We start from the raw sequence: 21,536 nt of genomic DNA, 5'->3' as shown, positions 1-21,536 counted from the left end.
AAATATGTTTTTTGATAACCTAATTGCATTTCTTCTTTTTTTAATTGGTCACTGAGGCCTTTTCTTTTTTTTTTGTACACAAAATGATTGGGAATCTTTCCTGTAGACACCTCTGAGATTACACTGTAGATACACATGGCTCCAGACACGTGATGAGAAGCAAGGTGAGAAAAAGAGTGTTTTGAGCCAATCACGTGATTACAGAGTTAGAGTTTCCAAGAGGGTTCCAAATGGTCAAATTTATCCCCTGTAGCACTTTTAAAGAATCAGTGAGAGAACATCACATGGATGAAAGAGGGGAATTAACTACTAAGGGCCTTATAAGTATCAGTTGGGACCTTGAGCTGTCCATTGGAACAAAGGTCTAATCATTCCAATAGTGACGGAAGGACTCAGGAGCTCTAATGTTCACATAGGGTTTCTGAAGTTCCTGCCAGTAAACTTAGCCTTGCTGCCCAGTTCCTCTTTATTTCTGAGGTGCTGCCTTGTACTTGGCCAAGTGCTCAGATCGGCAAAGTGTACCAGTTTTAATCGGCCTGGAGCAGAACCCCACCACCAGGCCAGCAATGAATGTGTCTTCAGTCTCCCTAGAGAGATGAGACACCATGAAGTCCCATGCATTGGACTGGACCAACTTGCATGCCTGAAAAGACTTGGTCTCAGAGCCAATTTGGTTTACTTTAAGCAGGAGGTAGTTGCAAACATTCTCACCTACGAAATCTTGGAAATCTGTATTGAGTTGGTAACCCAAACAGTTAGTAACTCAAACTCAAAAAGTTGGTAACTGTTGAGGCCATTCTCTACCACCTAGATTCCTGTCCTGGCTGTGAACTTTTTTGAGTTTCCAAGTCACCTTTTTAAAGGGATGTTCTATAGACACCATTGGTTAGTCCTTGATGAAGAATCTGAACAGGTTGGTCAGCTTGTCAGCTGTGATGTATGTACTGAAGTCATCAGACAACCTGAAGTCCAGATTACACTTTCCCTGCCCAGGAGAACTCCAAGGCAGCAATGTCCATGCCAATGACAACCTTATGGGTGTAAGTGGTTATCTTGATCTCATTCTTCAGCAGCTGCATTTTTATTTTCTAGGATGTTAGTAATAAACATGCTTCCATCCCCCACATTGGTGGCATCTTTACCATATTTCTTCTTGACGATATTCTTCAGGTTGTGGTGAACCTCTGCTCCAATGCACATGGCTTTCTTGAGGTTTGCTGCACCAGATGAGAGGATTGTGAACTCCTGTATGGCCAGCTCATTGCCAGCACTGTTGATCATACCAGGACTTTAAAATTGGCACCCAAGACAGCAATGTAGAGGTAGAGGGGCACTTCATTTTCAATGGCTTCAGCCTTGCAGACAGCCAGAGAAACTCCCAGGAAGGAGTGAGCATCACATTTAGACTTATTTTCCATTCTATCTGTCATTATCATTAGTTTCTCATTCTTCTCCTATTCAGGTTCCTGCTAATCAGAGTAGATGCAATTGTTTTATAGATGTGCTCACAGCCTTTGAGACACCATTCACCATATAGCCTGTTTTATCATTGTCTAGGAGTTCTCAGGCCTCTTAAACATGAGCTGAGTCACTTTTGAGGTACAGAGATCAACTTAAACAGTGGGATTCCCATGAGAGTGAAAGATCTCTCTGGCATATATCTTGAGAATAGACATGGTTCATTTCTGGCTGCTGGATCTCATGATAGAGGTAAAGAAACAGAGGATGCTGCAGTCACCAAGGGTGACTATTAAGCTGCAAGGTCTGTGTGCACCAAGTTTCCCCTGAGCTCTTCTCTGTGCTGTCTGCCCCAATGTCCTGTCCTGCTCCCAGAGACCTGATCATTTTATTTTGAAATGGAAACTTACAGTATAAAGCTCTTTATCTCTTGACAATAATTGTCTACTCTGTCAACACATGTAAAATTGTTAGACCACTTGCACTTTATTTTTTTAATATTTTATTTATTTATTTGAGAGAGTATGAATGGGGGCTGGGGTAGAGGAAGACAGAGAAGCAGACTCTCCGCTGAGAAGGAAGCCTGATGTGGGGGTTGATTCCAGGCCCCTGGGATCATGACCTGAGATAAGGCAGATGCTTAACTGACTGAGCCACCAGATGCCCCAGAACACATGCACTTTAATAGTATATTTCAATGCAGTTTCTTCTAACAGACCAAAATACGCTCAAAATCTAGTATATGGCTCTGTTCTGGTCACCTGTTTGATCATATTCTTTTTTTTTTCTTCCTTTTTTTGTTTTATTTTTTAAAGTCTTTTTTTAATTTTCACCTTTACAGTTATATTCTACCCTTCCTATGTATTTAATTTTATTTTTGTATATATGTTTTTCTTTCTTTCTTTTTTTTTATAAAGATTTTTATTTATTTGACAGAGACACAAGCAAGGGGAGTGGAAGAGGGAGAAGCAGGCTTCCTGTGGAGCAAGGAGCCCGAAGTGGGGCTCAATCCCAGGACCCTGGGACCATGACCTGAGCCAAAGGCAGATGCTTAATGACTGAGCCACCCAGGCGCCGTTAAGTTTTTCTTTCTTTACAATTTTGAGATGTTGTTTCCTGTAACAAACTGACAAAATACACTCAGGGGATAGTGTATTGCTCTGTTCTGTTCACCTGTCTGTTTATATACTTTCCTTTTGTTGTTGTTGTTGTGGGTTTTTTCTTTCTCTTTTGTTTTTTCTTGTCTTTTAATTTTCATTTTTACAGTTACATCTTATCCTTTCATTGCATTTACTTTTATTTTTGTACATATATTATTTTCTTTACAATCTTAGGATCTAGTTTTCTAAAAAACAGACCTGTTAAATACACACCAAATCCAGTGTACTGCTCTATTCTGCTCACCTGTCTGATTATATTCTCTCTCTCTCTTTTTATTTATTTATTTATTTTTTCCTTTCCTGGTTTCGAGTCTCTTCTGATTTGTTTAGTGTATATTTCTCTGGGATCGTTATTGCCATTGGAGTATTTTGTTCTCTCACTCATCTTTTTTTCTCTGGACAGAATGACAAGATGGAAAAACTCACCTCAAAAAAAGACAACAAGAGGCAGTACTGACTGCCAGGGACCTAATCAATATGGACATTAGTAAGATGTTGGAACTAGAGTTCAGAATAACAATTATAAAGATACTAGCTGGGCGTGATAAAAGCATAGAGGACACTAGAGAATCCCTTTCTGGATTCTAATCTAATCAAGTTGAAATAAAAAAGACTATTAATGAGATGCAATAAAAAATGGAGGCTCTAACTTAGGATAAATGAGGCAGAAGAGAGAATTGGTGATATAGAAGACCAAACAATGGAGAATAAAGAAGCTAAGAAAAAGAGAGATAAACAACTACTTGTTCATGAGGAGAGAATTCGAGAGATAAGTGATACCATAAAGTGAAAAAATATTTGAATAACTGGCATCCCAGAAGAAGAGGAAAGAGAAAGGGGGCAGAGGGTATATTGGAGCAGATTATAGAGAATTTCTCTAAGCTAGGGAAGGAAACAGGCATCAAAATCCAAGAGGCACAGGGAACCCCCCCTCAAAATCAATAAAAATAGGTTAAAACCCAGACATATAAAAAGTGAAACTTACAAATCTCTGTGATAAAGAGAAAATCCTGAAAGCAGCTTGTGACAAAAGGTCTTACCTACAAGAGGAGAAACATTAGATTGGCAGAAGACCTATCCATGGAGACCTGGCAGGCCAGGAAGGACTGGCATGATACATTCAGGGTGCTAAATGAGAAAAATATGCAGACAAGAATACTTTACCCAGCTAGAATGTCATTCAAAATAGGAGTGAAAAAAACGTCCAGGACAAACAGAAACTAAGAGAATTTGTGATCACCAAACCAGCCCTACAAGAAATATTAAAAGGGGTCCTCTAAGCAAAGAGAGAGCCCAAAAGTAACATAGACCAGAAAGTAACAGAGACAACATATAGTAACAGTCACTTTACAGGCAATACAATGTCACTAAATTCGTATCTTTCAATAGTTACTCTAATGTAAGTGGGTTAAATGCCCCAGTCAAAAGACACAGGGTAGCAGATTGGATAAAAGCAAGACCCATCGATATGCTGTAAGCAAGAGACTCATATTAGACCCAAAGACACCTCCAGATTTAAAGTGAGGGAGTGGAGGGGGGGCAAGATGTCAGAGGAGTAAGGGACTGTTTTAACTGATCCCCCGAATTTAGCTGGATATCTATCAAACCATTGTGAACACCCACGAAATCAGCCTGAGATGTAAGAATATATATCTGGATCTCTACAAGCAGAAAAGTGACTGCTTTTTGCAAGGTAGGACATGCGAAGTTGTGAATCTGATGGGAGATATAAGAAGATAAACAGAAGGGGGAAGGAGCCTCCATAAGCTGGCTCCTGAAAAGTGATATAACACCAGAATGCAAAATTGGAACCCTTAGAAATCTGCTCTAGTGAGAGACATCCCTCTCTGAAAGTGGCTCTGGAAATGAAAAGGTAGAATTCTAGGTAAGGGCATTGTGGTCTTGGGATACAAGGAACCACAGAGCAAAAGGGGTTGCCTGAAATAGTAGAGTGCCCAAGCGGTGGATCCAGGAAGCAGGTTATGGTCAGTGAGCCCAGGGAAGGGACTTTCAGCTCAGATTGCCATATAAAGTTGACAATCACCCTTTTCCAGAGCAGCCTGAAAAAATCTGGAACCTCTACCCAAGACCTGGCAAAAACTCGCAGGGCAGTAGTGGCCCAGAAAGGACATTAGAGTGGCACCCAGACATGGTCCAGGAGCTTTGGGTGTGGGCACAAGCCCAAAGCTGCTCACAGTTTAAGAATCACAAAAGGCAGTGGCATTACCGGGCCTCTGGAACTACCTCTGAGAGAGTTGCTGTGGGCATGCACTGCAGGAAGCTGCAGTTTTCCATGGTGCATACAGAAGTGGAGACTGTTTGTCCTGGAAGATTTATTAAAGAGAGCTGACTGCGATTTTTCTGCTCTGGGCCAGAGATTTGGGTGCAGACATTTTTGCTCTGAGCCTTGGAAGAGGCACAGAAAGCTTCCAGGGAACAAAAGCCACACAGAGGACCAGTTTCCACTGAGCCCATCCCCCTGACAGGGGGCGGGGCAACTCCACCCAGGCAAGGTTACCTAAGAAACAGCACAGCAGGCCCTGCCCCAAGAAGATGGGCTGGAAGAACAGGTGGACAATAATCCTAAGGATCCCATAAGACTGTAAACTAATGCCAAGGGAAAATAGTATATTGACCTCCAGGTGTGGCCTCATGACTTGTTTATTTTTCAGATAAAATTCTCCTTTTCTTTTTTTCTTTTTCTTATTCTTTTTCTCTGTTTTTTTTTTCTTTTTACCTTTTCTTTATTTCAACTATATGTTTATTATATCAACGTATATTTCACAGTCGATTTTTAACTTGTTTTTTCCACACCTATATATTTTTTATAGATATATGCTTTATTTTAATCTTTTTTCACTCTATGTAATTTAACCTTTATATATATATGTGTGTATATATATATATATATATATATATATATATAAAACCTAATATATATATAAATTTTACTTTCCTTGTAATTTTGGGATGTAGTATCCTTTAACATACAGACTAAAATACAACCGGGAACAACTGCAACACCCTGCTTTGTCCACACTGAGAGATTATATTCCCCCTTCTCCTCCCCGCCTTTTTAAAAAAATGTTTTAGATTTTATTCTTGTGTTTTATTTTGGCTTTGTTTTTTGGTGGTGGCTTCTGACCACTCCAGATTTTGTTAGGGTACATCTTGTTTGGGTCATGGTTGATATTCTATACTCTGCTCATTTACTTAACCATCCCTTGACAGAATGACTAGGAGGAGGAATTCTCAACAAAGAAAAGAAACAGAGATAATGTCCTTTGCCACAAAACTAATAAATATGGATATAATCAAGATGTGAGAGATAGAATTCAGGATAGCAATCTTAAAGTCAATATCTAGGCTTGAAAAAAGCATTAGTGACAATATAGAATCTCTAAGTAGAACTGAGATCTAATCAGGCTGAACTAAAAAATGCTATGAATGAGATGCGGTCTATACTGAATATTCTATCAGCCAGGGTAAATGAGACAGAAGAAAGAATCAGTGATCTAGAAGATAAGCTTATGGAAAGGAAAGAAGTTGAGGAAAACAGAGATATGCTGATAGTACACATGAATAAAGGATTGGAGAGATTAATGATGCCATGAAATGTTCCAGTGTCAGAATTATTGGGATCCCTTAAAGGGGGGGGAGAGAGAGGAATAGAAGGTATATTTGAGCAAATCATAGCTGAGAACTTCCCTAATCTGAGGAAGGAAACAAACATTTGAGTCCAAGAGACAGAGAGGACCCCTCCCAAAATCAATAAAAATAGATCAACACCCTGACATATAATAGTGAAGTTTGCAAATTTTACAGCCAAAAGAAACTATCCTGAGAATAGCCAGGGAGAAAGATTCCTTACATATGGAGGGAGGAACATCAGAATAATATCAGACTTGTCCACAAACCTGGCAAGGCAGAAAGGGCTGGTAAGACATATTCAGGATACTAAATGACAAGAACATGCAGCCAAGAATACTTTATCCAGCAAGGCTTTCATTCAGAATGGATGGAGAGATAAAGAGCTTTCAGGACAGGCAGAAACTGAAAGAATATGTGACCACCAAGCCAGCTCTGCAAGAAATATTAAGGGGGATTCTGTAAGCAAAGAGAAACCCCAAGAGTCACATAAACCAAATAAAAACAGAGAAAATCTACTGAAATATGGACTTTACAGGCAACACAATGGCACTAAATTCATATCTCATCAAATCAATAGTTACTCTGAATGTAAATGGGCTGATTGCTCCCATGAAAAGACACACGGTTTCAGATTCGATAAAAAAGCAGGACACATCCATATGATGTCTATAAGAGACTCATTTTGAACCTAAAGACACCTCCAGATTGAAAGTGAGGGGATGGAGAACAATTTACCACACTAATGGACCTCTTAAGAAAGCTGGGGTAACAATGCTCATATCAGACAAATTAGATTTTAAACCAAAGACCAGGGGCACCTGGGTGGCTCAGTCATTAAGCATCTGCCTTCGGCTCAGGTCATGATCCCAGAGTCCCAGTATCAAGCCTCACATTGGGCTCCCTGCTCGGTCGGAAGCTTGCTTCTCCCTCTCCCACTTCCCCTGCTTGTGTTCCCTCCCTCGCTGTGTCTCTCTCTGTCAAATAAATAAATAAAATCTTTATAAAAAATTAAAAAATAAATAAACCAAAGACCATAGTAAGAAATGTAGAGGGACACTATATCATACTTAAAGGGTCTATACAACAAGATCTAACAGTTATAAATATCTATGCCCCCAACATGGGAGCAGCCAATTATATAAACCAATTAATAACCAAAATAAAGAAACATATTGATAATAATACATTAATAGTAGAACTCAATGGTCCACTCACAGCAATGGACAAACCCTCTAAGCGGAAGATCAACAAAGAAACAAGAGGTTTGAATGACACTTTGGACCAGATGGACTTCACGGATATATACAGATCATTCCATCCTAAAACAAAAGAATACTCATTCTTCTCGTGTGCACATGGAACTTTCTCCAGAATAAACCACATACTGGGTCACAAATCAGGCCTCAAACAGTACCAAAAGATTGGGATCATTCCCAACATATTTTCAGGTCACAAAGCTTTGAAGCTGGAACTCAATCACAAGAGGAAAGTTGGACAGAACTCAAATACATGGAGGCTAAAGAGCATCCTGCTAAAGAAAGAATGGTTCAACCAGGATATTAAAGAAGAATTTAAAAAATTCATGGAGGGGCACCTGGGTGGCTCAGTTGTTAAATATCTGACTTCGGCTCAGGTCATGATCCCAGGGTTCTAGTATCCAGCCCCACATTGGGCTCCCTGCTCAGCGGAAAGACTGCTTCTCCCTCTCCCACTCCCCCTGCTTGTGTTCCCTCTCTCGTTGTGTCTCTCTTTGTCAAGTAAATAAATAAAATCTTTAAAAAATAAAAAAAATGAAAAATTCATGGAAACAAATGAAAATGAAAACACAACGGTTCAAAATCTGTGGGATGCAGCAAATGCGGTCCTAAGAGGGAAGTATATAGTACTATAGTACTATAAACCTTTCTCAAGAAACAAGAAAGATCTCAAATAACCTCACATCACACCCAAAGGAACTGGAGAAAGAACAGCAAATAAAACCTAAACCCAGCAGGAGAATAGACATAATAAAGATTAGAGCAATATCAATGAAATAGAAATCAGAAAAACAGTAGAACAGATCTAAGAAATTAGAAGCTGGTTTTTTGAAAGAATTAATAAGATCGATAAACCTCTGGCCAAACTTATCCAAAAGAAAAGAGAAAAGACCCAAATCAATAAAATCATGAATGAAAGAGGAGAGATCACAACAAACACTGAAGAAATACAAACAATTAAAAGAACATATTATGAGCAACTATATGCCAGCAAATTAAGCAATCTGGAAGAAATGGATGCATTCTTGGAAACTTATAAACTACCAAGACTGAAACAGGAAGAAATAGACAATCTGAACCGACCAATAACCAGTAAGGAAATTGAAGTAATCAAAAACCTCCCAAGAAACAAGAGTACAGGGCCAGGTATCTTCCCAGGGGATGCTACCAAACATTAAATGAAGAAATAGTACCTATTCTACTGAAGCTGTTTCAAAAAATAGAAGTGGAAGGAAAACTTCCAAACTCATTCTTCGAAGCCAGCATTACCCTGATCCCAAAACCAGACAAAGACCCCTTCAAAAAGGAGAATTAGAGACCAATATCCCTGATGAACATGGATATCCAAATACTCAACAAGATCCTAGCCAATAGGATCCAACAGTACATTAAAAGGATGATTCACCATGACCAAGTGGGACTTGTTCCTGGGATGCAAAGGTGGTTCAACATTCGGAACTCAATCAATATGATAGGTCATATTAATAAAAGAAAAGACAATAACCATGTGATCCTCTCAATGGATGCAGAAAAAGCATTTGACAAAATATAGCATCCTTTCCTGATTAAAACTCTTCAAAGTACAGGTATAGAGAGAACATACCTCAATATCATAAAAGCCATCTATGAAAAATCCACAACAAATATCATTCTCAATGGGGAAAAGCTGAAAGCTTTTCCCTTAAGGTGAGGAACATGACAGGGATGCTCATTCTCACCATTATTGTTCAACATAGTACTAGAAGTCCTAACCTCAGCAATCAGAAAACAAAAAGAAATAAAAAGCATCCGAATTGGCAAAGAACAAGTCAATTGCTCTCTCTTCACAGGTGACATGATATGTTATGTGGAAAACTCAAAAGATTCTACCCCCAAATTACTAGAACTCATAGAGCAATTCAGCAACTTGGCAGGATACAAAATCAATGCACAGAAATCAGTTGCGTTTCTATACACTAACAATGTAAATGAAGAAAGAGAAATTAAGGAATTGAACCCATTTACATCTGGGTTCTAGAGGGGATGGTGGTGGGGGGATGGGTTAGCCTGGTGATAGGTATTAAGGAGGGCACATATTGAATGGAGCACTGGGTGTTATACGCAAACAATGGAACATGGAACACTACATTAAAAACTAATGATGTACTCGAACATAACATAATAAAATAAAATTAAAAAAAATAAACAGATATTCCAGCTTTATTAAAAAAATCAGAACTGAATTAATATAGAATCTCCTCAAGACCTAAGAACACTATAAGACACTGGGGTAAAGTTATAACACTATTGAGGGGCATATTATGAATACAAATTGTTTTTAAAGATTTTATTTATTTATTTGACAGAAAGAGAGAGAGCAAAGTAGGCAGAGCAGAAGGCAGAGGGACAAGGAGAAGCAGGCTCCCCGCTGAGCAGGGAGCCTGATGCAGGATTCGATCCCAGGACCCTGGGATCATGACCTGAGCTGAAGGCAGACACTTAACTGAATGAGCCACCCAGGCACCCCATTTGAATACAAAATTTTGAAAATACCTAAACTATTAAAAATATGAGGCATAAAAATTATTTCAGACATGAAAAGTTTGAGAGTATTTAGTTCCTATGCATCTATACCTAGGAAAACAATTAAGAATGTATTTCTATTTTTAAATATCCAAGAAAAAGGGATGATATGAACTCCATGAAAAAAAAAAGTCCTGAAAAGGCACAATCTGAATATGAATCAAATTAAATTGATTTCAGCAAGTAATATAATAAAATAAAACAAAATCCATTTGTTCATATACTTGAAGTATTAGTAAGTGGTACAAATTTGGTTTCATAAAGTTTTCTTCTCTTTGCAAGTCCATTCACAAAACTTACTTCTGTAATTTCCATTAATAAATCATAATATTATAAATTTGTGTTTTTGGATCTTAATCTTCAGAATCTTCCTACAGACCAGTAACAGTATATTCACATTCAGGCTAGAATAGAATGTAAGTGTTCTAAATCCTGATAACTAAAGAAAAAAAAATGATATGGCTATTAGAAGTTAGGGTATTTACAGAACGCGCGGTTATATGGAAAGAAACTTAGGTCAGATAATTCTATACCATGTATGTGGAGTTAAGGGGAAAGTTCTACAATTTAAAATTATAAACTTAACCAACGAAGAATGAAACCTTCCAAAATATTTGTAAGACAAAATAGAAAGTAAGTCAGGTGATTGTACAAATGTGCTAAACATTCTGTCATAGCAGCACGTCAATGGTCATCACCTCATTTGGTAAATCAAGAAATGGAGGAATGAGTCTAGGTACATGCAATTTGTTATTACAGCTTCCACGTAGCTTCTCTAAGCAGAAAATAATTCCTTAAAAAAAAAATTACCCATCTCACAACTTTTTCAGTAGTGCCTGATGGTTAATCTTGGCTATTTTACAACCAGGCACAAAGCAGATTGATTTAATTCAGGAGAAAATTAACACGGCGCTGGAGTTCTCCAACTCAAAACCACATGTGTCAACTCTCTCTCTCTGCATGTATAAGTCTCAGGACTAGTTGTGCCACAGATGTGCCGCACAGAAGTCCTAGAATAATAGGTGTCCCTGTATGCTTGCTCAAACAACCATGTAGCTGCCACTCTGTGTTGCTCATTTCTACGTCCAAATCTAATAAGGAAGCATCTAATTAATAAAAATGCCACTCACATGCCTGCATTCTGGAGGTGAGTCTCAAAAATGTAAAATAGCACCACTAAGATATATCTTTTTTTTTTTTTTTTTTGGCGTAAAACATAGAAATGTATTCTCTCATTGGTTCTAGAAGCCGGAAGTCCAAAATCAGGTATCCACAGGGCCATGCTCCCTTTCAAGACTCTAAAGAACAATTTCATCTTGCCTCTTCCTGCTTCTGGTAGCCGCAGGCATTTCTTGATTATGACACATCACTTGAATCTCCGCCTTTGTCTTTTTTGTTTTTTGACCTTTCTAAAATTGATAATAGAGATATACCATATATCTAGCTGTTCCCTAATTTTTTCCAGCATCATTGAGATATTGACATATAACATATAAATTTAAGGTATACAGTGTGATGATTTGATGCACATATAATTGCAAAATGAACAGCACAATAATGCTAGTTAACACCTCTATCTCTTCACACCTTTTCTTTTAGTGCAATTCTATTGGTGTGATTAGGAGTTAGCCTCTCAAATATTTACATTTTTGATATAGGCAATGAGATAAAAAATCTTTTCCTCAGGAGAATATTATCTTAATTATATTTCATTATATACATAATAATATAGTATTCCTAGAGCAAACTTTTTAATGAAAATAATGTATATCTATCAACATCCTAATACTTATATCTTCTCGAATTAATAATAAGAATAATTATAGTTTTAATTTTCTGAATACATATCTATACAAAGCATTTTTTCTTTACATTCTCTTATTTAATTCTAACAGCAACTCTTGGATCTAGGCACAATAGTATCACATTATTAAAAAATAGAAACTCTTGAAAGTTAACAGAACTTTCATACACTTAATCAAGATAGAAAACAGCAGAACCAGGACAAGAATTTAAATTTTTTAGTTCTATTATCCAAAAGCTATAGGAAAGCTGTGATTGTACTTAAAAAGAAAAGGAAAATTAAAAAAAAAATTCAATATGCTATTTACATATGATAGATTTACCATTTTTGGATGAAAATAAAAGATACATAGGATGATAATAAATATTTTTAAAAAACTCTATTAGTGAATATCAATATGACCACTACCTTTCATGAGTCTCTGCTAATGTAATATTGTTCAAATTTTCTTTAAAAGTAATTCTGTTAGGGCGCCTGGGTGGCTCAGTCATTAAGCGTCTGCCTTCGGCTCAGGTCATGATCCCAGGGTCCTGGGATTGAGTCCCACATCGGGCTCCCTGTTTGGCAGGAAGCCTGCTTCTCCCTCTCCCACTCCCCCTGCTTGTGTTCCTGCTCTCACTGTCTCTCTCTGTCAAATAAATAAATAAATCTTAAAAAAAAAAAGTAATTCTGTTAAAAGTCCTCTCAAATCACCTACTATGTATTTGCAATTTTGTTATTTATAATAACAAACTATCAAAATAAAATTATTTTTAATAAATATGTAGCTGTCAATGTATATGTAATTTATACCTATCAGTATGCCTCACAACTTTCCTATAGCTTTTTGCTTTACTATTTTTAACTGTTTTTTTCCTTTTCATCTCTTAGTCGTGATTTAGTGTTCATAGCATTTTTTATTTTTTTGTTAATTACTAGAGTCTGCAATTTTAATTACTCAGTAAGATTTTCCAAGTTCATGCTGACTTAGAATATTACTTTTTTAATAGCAACCAGTAACAGCAAGATGTTTCTAAATCATTTTGTTTATTTTATTTTTTTTCTAAATCATTTTGTTTAAATCTATCTTCATAAAATTTCAGCCAATGTGGGAAACTTTAAAAATTATCATGAATAGAACAAACTGATGGTTGCCAGAAGGGAGGTTGGTGGGGGGATGGGTAAAATAGATGATGGGAATTAAGGAGTACACTTGCCATGATGAGCAATGGGTTCTGCACAGAAGTATTGGAACACTATATTGTACACCTGTAAGTAATATTACACTGGACTTTAACTGGAATTTAGATAAAACTTTAAAAAAATTCTCAAGAATAACGTTATTTTTATATTATGTAGTTTTTAGTAATTTCTTGATCATTCCCTACATTTGAGTAGGATATACCTCAATTCCATGTAGTCCAAGAACCACTTCTTTTAACTTCGCAAATATATCTGAAAAATTTATAACTTTCATAATTTAAATATAATTTTTAATTTTTAGTTGAATAAAAAATGCAATGAAACAGTGAAAAGTATTTAAAGACAAGTTTCTTTGCAGAATCATAGTTCAATGTGTACAATAAAAGTTTACCAAATAACCTCTCATTCCAGAAATTACTACTTATTTTACATTATTGCTAAAATTATGTATTAGGAGCCTAGTAACTTCATTTATTTTTTAAGTCTTTTTCAAAGTTCTTGGCAACTAAATGTTGTTGATGAATAATGCAATAATTTGCTAAAACACCTGGAGTTTCTTATTTAAGTTGTCTGTTAAACTGTGTTACCTACTAACCCATTAGTGTTCCATCTGTTGTATAAGCAATGTCATTGGAAAAGAGAATATTTTTTCTTATAAACTAATTTTAAAGGTTTCAAATATTGACAAGCTCTGTGTAATACAGTATGACATCTCCTCTGTCACTTTTTAAAAAATTCTTTTTGAATTTTTTCAAATTCAAACTGAAGTGTAACTTCAGTTTATTATATATGTCATTTTCATTTACCTGCTTATTGAATCATCTAAAAATAGTATCTTTGCTCAGTGGAAAGGAATAAATCATATCATATTTGAGCTACCTTTCATCATAGTACAAATATATTCACATACAACAGCAGGATTAATTTCTCTCTAATATTGTATGGTTCATCATATTTTGCATTATTTTTGCTTTTTATCAGAAAGAAGAGAAACTTTAATAGTTATGGATTTAAGAGTTTTTAAACATTTTGACAAAATAACACTTTTCAAAATTTATTTAAACTTCAGAATTATATGGTTATTGGGTTTTATTTTAATTTGTATTTATTCTCAACATTTTTGTTACTTAATTAAGAAAAATATGTTAGTCAATTAAATATAACCAAGATGATCATTTTGGGATAAAGTGATAAAACCCAAGAATAAATATTCAACTGAATGATAGAGACATTTTTCTCTATTTATAAAACACTTTAAAATAAGATCAAAATTATCTTTATTGTATAAATATCATCACATACAGGTATATCAGTGTAAGGATTGTGTCAACAGCTCAAGTGGTACTGCCATGGTAAAATGATTTTCCAAAATGTTGAGCTACCTTTGGTTAAGTTCTAAACAAATCAAAGTATAATCTCCCCAAAATATACCCAGTAGCTCCACTTGATATAGATAGAAGTTGTATAAAATCTATTTTTTATTTATGTGTAAAATGGAAGGCAATTCTAGGATCTATTTAAAGAAGCACCTTGGGATGCCTGGGTGGCTCAGTCGGTTAAGTGACCAACTCTTGGTTTCAGCTCAGGTAATGATGTCAGGGTCCTGAGCCCCTCATCTGGATCTTGGCTCAGTGGAGAGTCTCTGCTTGAAGATTCTCTCCCTCTGCCCCTCCCCCTGCCACTTTCTCTCTTGCTCTTTCTCTCTCTCAAATAAATAAATAAATCTTAAAAAAAAAAAAAAAAAGCAGGGGCACCTGGTGGCTCAGTCGGTTAAGCATCTGCCTTCAGCTCAGATCATGATCCCAGGGTTCTGGGATCGAATCCCACATCGGGCTCCCTGCTGGGGGCGGGGATGCTTCTACCTCTCCCTCTGCCTGCCACTCTTCCTCCTTGTGTGCTCTCTCTCTCTCAAATAAATAAACAAAATCTTAAAAAAAAAAAGCAGACACCTTATCCCAGTCTCCCTCTATCAAATAACCTTGTTTATTTCTTCTATATCACTTTATAAATTCTGATAATATATTATTTTTGTCCCTCTAGTCATTATCTATTTCCTCCCCTCTCCATACACATCCAGACACAGTTACACTCATAACACTCACCCATTTCACACACACTGAATGTGAACTTCTTGAGAACGGGAACTTCGCCTTCCTCGTTGCTCCATCACCAAGACTGAGCCTGACAGTCTTGTAGGCACTCAATAAATACCTGGTAAATAAATAAAACAACTTATATTTTGAGCATTTTATTTCTACCAAATGCATTGCTCTTCTCAGTGAATTCTATGTAATAGCTTAAGACACAACATAATTACGACAAGATTAGAACAATTCAAGCTGAACACTGCAGTGTGATTAGTAGTAACAATGACTTACATGGTTATTTTAATGTTAACTACCAAAAAAGACAGCTTTAGCATCAAAAAATAAGTACTTTTATAATTTGAATTTGTTTTTTTTAAGATTTTATTTATTTATTTGACAGAAAGAGACACAGTGAGAGAAGGAACACAAGCAGGGAGAGCGGGAGAGGGAGAAGCAGGCTTCCGGCTGAGCAAGAAGCCCGATGTGGGGCTCGAACCCAGGACGTTGGGATCATGACCTGAGCCGAAGGCAGACGCTTAATGACTGAGCCACCCAGACGCCCCTATAATTTGAATTTCTAAACTAAGAGTCAAATGAGTTTATTCTAATAATTGTACAATGTGTTATACAATCACAAACCTTAAAACATTGACATTCTTAGTCTCTGGTGTAAGAAACAACAACATAAGAAACATATTCCTTCAGAATGAGCCAAGGCACCCGTTAGCAGAAATGTTGAATTATAGTTTGCCTAAGGAATACCAGGATTGCTCACGTTTGCATATTTAGATTAATAGTACATTTCTACAAGGTTTGTGCTGTAATTGGAACTTAAGTAACATTTGTAAAGTGTTATCTGTCAGAGCCTGAAGAGACCCAAAGAGAATGTATGTCATTATGCAAAATTACTAATTAAGTACAAGTAATTTAGCAGATAATTTACATGTTCATTTTATAATAGAAATTATTTAGTTTTAGGGTTCTCTTTGTATTTCTAAAGTAATCTTGACCCAAGGGATCATAGACTGTTAAGAAGAAGTATAAATTATGGAATGAGACATATGTTTAACTGATTCATAGAGCTTTTGTTGTGGCTAATGATTCCTCTAACAGTAATTGCATAAGGGAAAACATTTTCTCTTTAAGTAAATAATGTTCATTACCTCTTAAATCTACTGTCACTTGACAACACTAATGTGGAAAAATTTCTACCTTCTTGATTAGCTCTCCAAGGATATCCAGCAGCTTTAAATTAATATTGATCAAACAGAAAGCATCATATCCATCAAAATGTTCTTATGAATGTGGATGCACAGGAAAAAAAATTTCAGTAGGTTCTGGAAAGAGAAAGACTCTCCTGAAATATACTGTAAACACATTGTAAATTATTAGTATGATATGGAATGTGGGATTTATTTTGTGGCTATTGATAAATATCATGTCCATTGAAAAATCTTAAATAGTTCAATATTAAAAATTTGTATTTCTACCGTCAAATTGTGGCCATATTGTGTTAAAAATTGCTACCTTAACACTACAACTTTGGGGAGAAAAGAAAACAACCTGCATTCCCAAAATGACCTTTTGTATCCAAATCATCTGAGAAAGGGTAGGAACTCTATTCACCGCTTTAGTACCAATATCCTAAAACAGTGCTGAAGCACACTTTAATTTAGGTGACAACTCCCTCAAGTTCTTCTCTTTTCTTTTGGTTTAATTTATTGTTGGCTTTTAAGTAACTTTTTAAAAGTTTAGTGTTTAATTACTTTAGTTTTCTAATTGTTATTGATGTATATATTTAATGTATATTTTAACGCTATCAAATTTCCCCTCATACATACTTCAGTTATATTCCAGAAACCGATATGTCTTGTTTACATTTTGAGAAGTGTTTCAGTCTGACATGCCTTTCCAGTTTCATCCAAGAGTTGTTTAACACTACATTTAATTTCTAAGTAGAAGAACTTTTTGTTTTCCCATTTTGTTATAAATTCCTAGTTTTATTGAAAACAGTTCAGAGAATGCTCTGTCTTTTTTTAAATTTAATTTAATTTATATTTATTTTCTTAAATTTAAATTCAATGAATTAATGTATAATGTATTATTGGTTTCAGAGTTATAGGTCTGTGATTCATCAGTCTTATATAATACCCAGTGCTCATTACATCACATGCCCTCCTTAGTGTCCATCACCCAGTTACCCCATCCCTCCATGCCCTTTGTCTTACTACTATTTTTTAGAATGTATTAAGTTTTCCTTTGTGGCATTAAAAAATGGTCAATTCTCATGAACATTTTCTGTGCATTTAAGAGAAGTGTAGTATCTTTATCTGGGTTAAAATTTCAATATGTAAAGTCTAAATTATCAATAACAAATCTTCAGTACTTCAGTGAGTTTTCAAAATTTTTGTTCATTTGATCTGCTTTGGATCTAGAGAGATATGTCAAATTTTATTTTTATTAATTGTTTTTGTCTATTTCTCCCTGTGCCTGCTGTAGTTGTTGTTGAGTAAAAATCATTGCACTGCTTACATGAAAATTCATGACTATTATAGTTTCACAGAGAAATATTTTTTTAACTTTAAAAAATTCTAAAATATAATTTCATCATTTTATGCTCTTTGGGCTAAGTTTTTTCTTTTCAAATATCAAGATTTTATCCTGTACTTTCTTTTCCATTGCATCTGGATAGAATGTATTGGCACGCCTTTTTAATTTTTATCACTTATTAAGGTTGGTTTGTTTTTTTGACAATTTTTAGCCAATAAGAAAATACTTTTTTCTACTGATGTTTTAAGCCCATTTAATTGTTGCTACAATTAGTATATTTAGCCTCCAATTTCTTATATTTTTAAGGATTTATTTACATAGAAGTATATCAATATGTGTTCATTTATTCTTTCATCATGTATTTTGGTATTTATAAAGATTCATAGTTTTAGATTAATGGTTACTTTTATACTAATAATTTTTAGAATATTCTCAGTCTTCTCACTTTTTTGGATTCTGTTCATTATTCCATTCTATTAGCAATATTGAATTTAACTAGAAACTTTTTCTTCCTCATCTCCCTTTCCCTCCAAATTCAATTTGAAGTATGTCCCTTACTCCTAGTTAATACTTATAAAGCAATTAGTGAACTGATTTTACTTTCTACATACTCTTTCAGTTTTCTAAACCACTTTTTTTTAAAGATTTTATTTATTTATTCATGAGAGACAGAGAGAGAGAGAGAGGCAGAGGGAGAAGCAGGCTCCCAAGGAGCAGGGAGCCTGATGCGGGACTTGATCCCAGGACCCTGGGATCATGACCTGAGCTGAAGGCAGACGCTAACCATCTGAGCCACCCAGGCACCCTCTAAACCACTTTTAATTGTGTTACTTTATTTAAAACATCAGACCAGTTAACCAATGCATGCTTTATAGGTGTTCCTCATGTTTATCACTTCTTACAAATAAATATATATTCAATGTTTATCACAAGTGTTAAGCTGTTACCTTTAATTGTTTTCATTTTCTAAATATAATTTTCTAGTAAATTTCCGCAGGAAGGACTTATGGGAACAATATTTCCTGAGTTCTCTCATATTCTTAAAGTTTGTCCGTGGTCTTCATACTAGAAGGTCAATTTAAATAGTAGATCTTTTGATCATATTTATTTCCCTTAGAATCTTAAATGAATTACATGGTTTTCTGGCACAAAACATTTCTGTTGGAAATTCTAATATCAATCTGATTTTTTCCTTTATAAATCAGTACATTTAAATTTCTGATTGGCTTTATTCAACAATTCATGAATCTCATCTGACAAATAGAAAAAAGCTCCAAAGAATTGTACAAAATGGAAGGCAGAAAGGGGGCAAGACAAGGAAAATAGCATATTGTTTGGGGCATAGTCACCTTCCTTTTGGGGATGGAAAGGTTTATCAGGCGGATAGCCTCACTAGTGCACAGTAGGTAATTCCAGATCAGCTGGTTAAGGCTACAATCCTGGGAGAGGCCGAAATTCCAGTTAGGTCAGGCATTAAGTCTTGGTTTACTGATGTTGGGCTTAGCCCGAATGACTCCATTTTGGGCCTGTTGTCTCTTTTTTAGCAATTTCCCTCTTTTGATCAGACTCTTGGCCTGAGATGTGGTGAAAATTTAAGGCATTAGCACCACTCTCAGCTATTGCTCTGTAGTTCTTGCAGCTTTTACTGATCTTCTGTGTGATATTCACAAGTCATGATGTTTTCCGCTGATTCTCTGTGGTATTCACAGGTCATGACTTCAGGCTCACAATTTTAAGTCGGTTATTTTCTTCATTCCTTTTTTGGCATTCCACTCTTAGGGAGAGCATTTGCTTGGCGGTTAGTGGCTGTGAACATGCATTTAAAACTTTTGAGAAAATGCATTGCCTTCAGGAGATTCTGTGATTCTTACAAGTAAGATAATTCTCAATGTCTGGGGTGCACTCTGGAGCCATGGTGCTCAAGACCCAAACCAATGAAAGTCAAGAAAGAAGACCCCACCTGGAGGAGTCATCTTTTTAAGCTAAGTGGCTTGCTCATTGATCTTATATAACTGAATTTCCCTTTCCTTCCAAATCCAGATGCAGGTGGTAGTGTTGGCCACAGCACAGACACCTCACTGCTCAGCTAAAAGATAATCAAGAGCTATCCTATCATCAAGAACCTTGCTTGGCCAGACAGGCTAAGGATTTTTGTTGGGCAGCTATTGTTCTAGCAGCAGATTCTGCAATATTTTCAAGAGAAGGAGAGGTTCCTGAACATAGTCCATTTACATTTACACCTAACCAGGAAAGTAGGGCCCTGCCAAATGAAGTGAATCCTGAATCATGAAAGCCTCCTGGTTAAGTCCTAACTTGGTGATGTAAATTCAGGGGAGTTGACCAATGAATTGTCTTAGTTAACTTGTGAACTTTTAGGGACGTAGTTGGATATCCTAAGAGGTGTTGCCTGGTTATGCACTGGATATCTAGGCATTCACAGGTCCAAGGAAAATGATAATCACCACAAACATAAACCCTATCAGTGCACAAACCATTCCTGTTAATGTGGAACTATTAATGGCTTCATTCACAGGGATTATTGCACTTGCCTGTTCAAACCAGGGGTCAGTCAGGTTTTTAGCACATTTAGAAAGTAAGTCTCCCAAGCTGAAATAAAGAGTTATTCTAAATATTTTGCAAAGACAGGTACTGCTGTGGAGATTTTTTTTTTTTTTTTTTTTTTTTTGGTGATTGGGGGAAGATTTGATTTAGACAATCATGGGAATGTGGGGGTGCAACTGTACTAAGATTTACATAGGTGTTTGTGTTGAGTTGAGCAAGAATAGTTATAATTGGAGAAAGGATAAAAATAAAAAGGCACTGGATGTTCTGGTCATAAGAGTTGAACTTGAGGAAGAAACTTCTAAGGGCAGTCAATCAGAGTTTATGGTGACACTGGGAATTGAAGAGAAATTGGCCATTGGGGGGATAAGGAGGTCTCTAGCATCATGGATAGACTGGAATCTTTCATGACAGATCAAGCAGTCTATAAGGTTACCTCCCTTAGCAGTGGCCTGGGAGACACAGATGAGGGCCTTATCTTTCCAGGCCAATGCCAGAGTAAAGGGAAGAAAGAGAAGAAAGGGTTTTATCTTTGGTTAAATAATGAAGTTTTCATCCAGCATCTTGGGTGGATGCAGTCGATATGGTTGTCAGCTACTTCTCTTCCTTCATTTTGATTTAGAAGTCTCCAGTGTCTGTATAGGACTACATGTCATATGGAGCCTTCCTTACCTCTGAGATGTGTACCCAAGACTCAATGCCTTCTAGTTTTTCAGCAGTGCCAGTGTTCAGGGGCACTTGGAAGTTCCCTTCCAGCAGGGCTCTAGGGCTGTCTTCTTCTGATATGGTTTCCGGATACCCAGTCACCAGGTTCCAGACTATGACCAATAGGATCTTCTGAATTGGGTTCCAGCAAGGTTTCTTCAAGCTGTTGATGATATGCTTTGGCATAAGGCATTAAAGACTTACGGGGGCTGGTCATATCAGCATGACACAATAAAGGATCAGCAGAGAGTTGTATTCCGATAGACATTAACCTATCGGTGACTACCTCATGTGGAGTGAGTTTATATTTCCCAAAGTAGGTCTCTGAACTGTCAGCAAGGCCAGAGGCAATACCTTAGGCCAAGGGAGTCCAGTAGTTTCAGCAAGTTTAGAGACTTTGAGTTTGACGGTCCCATTAGTTCTCTCAACCTTGTCTGATGATAGAGAGTGATAGGCATAGTGATAATTCCAAGAAGTTTGCAAGGTTTTTCGCTAAGGCTCCTATGTCCACTGAAGTGGGTGCCTTGATCACTGGAGACTGTGGGAAGTATACTGAGTG

The 21,536-nt window shown here is 36.3% G+C and overlaps 1 pseudogene; it reads right to left on the bottom strand.

Moving 5' to 3' along the window:
• Nucleotides 1-408: 408 nt before the first annotated feature.
• LOC114208281 (alpha-enolase pseudogene) lies at nt 409-1,430 on the bottom strand (annotated as a pseudogene).
• Nucleotides 1,431-21,536: the final 20,106 nt, after the last annotated feature.

Source organism: Eumetopias jubatus, unplaced genomic scaffold (assembly GCF_037043125.1).
Source record: "Eumetopias jubatus isolate StellerSeaLion01/CBP00866 unplaced genomic scaffold, mEumJub1_p1.0 scaffold_2, whole genome shotgun sequence".
Classification (NCBI taxonomy): Eukaryota; Metazoa; Chordata; class Mammalia; order Carnivora; family Otariidae; genus Eumetopias; species Eumetopias jubatus.
Note: the sequence above shows the minus strand (reverse complement) of the source record. Positions and strands in the feature narration are given on the sequence as shown.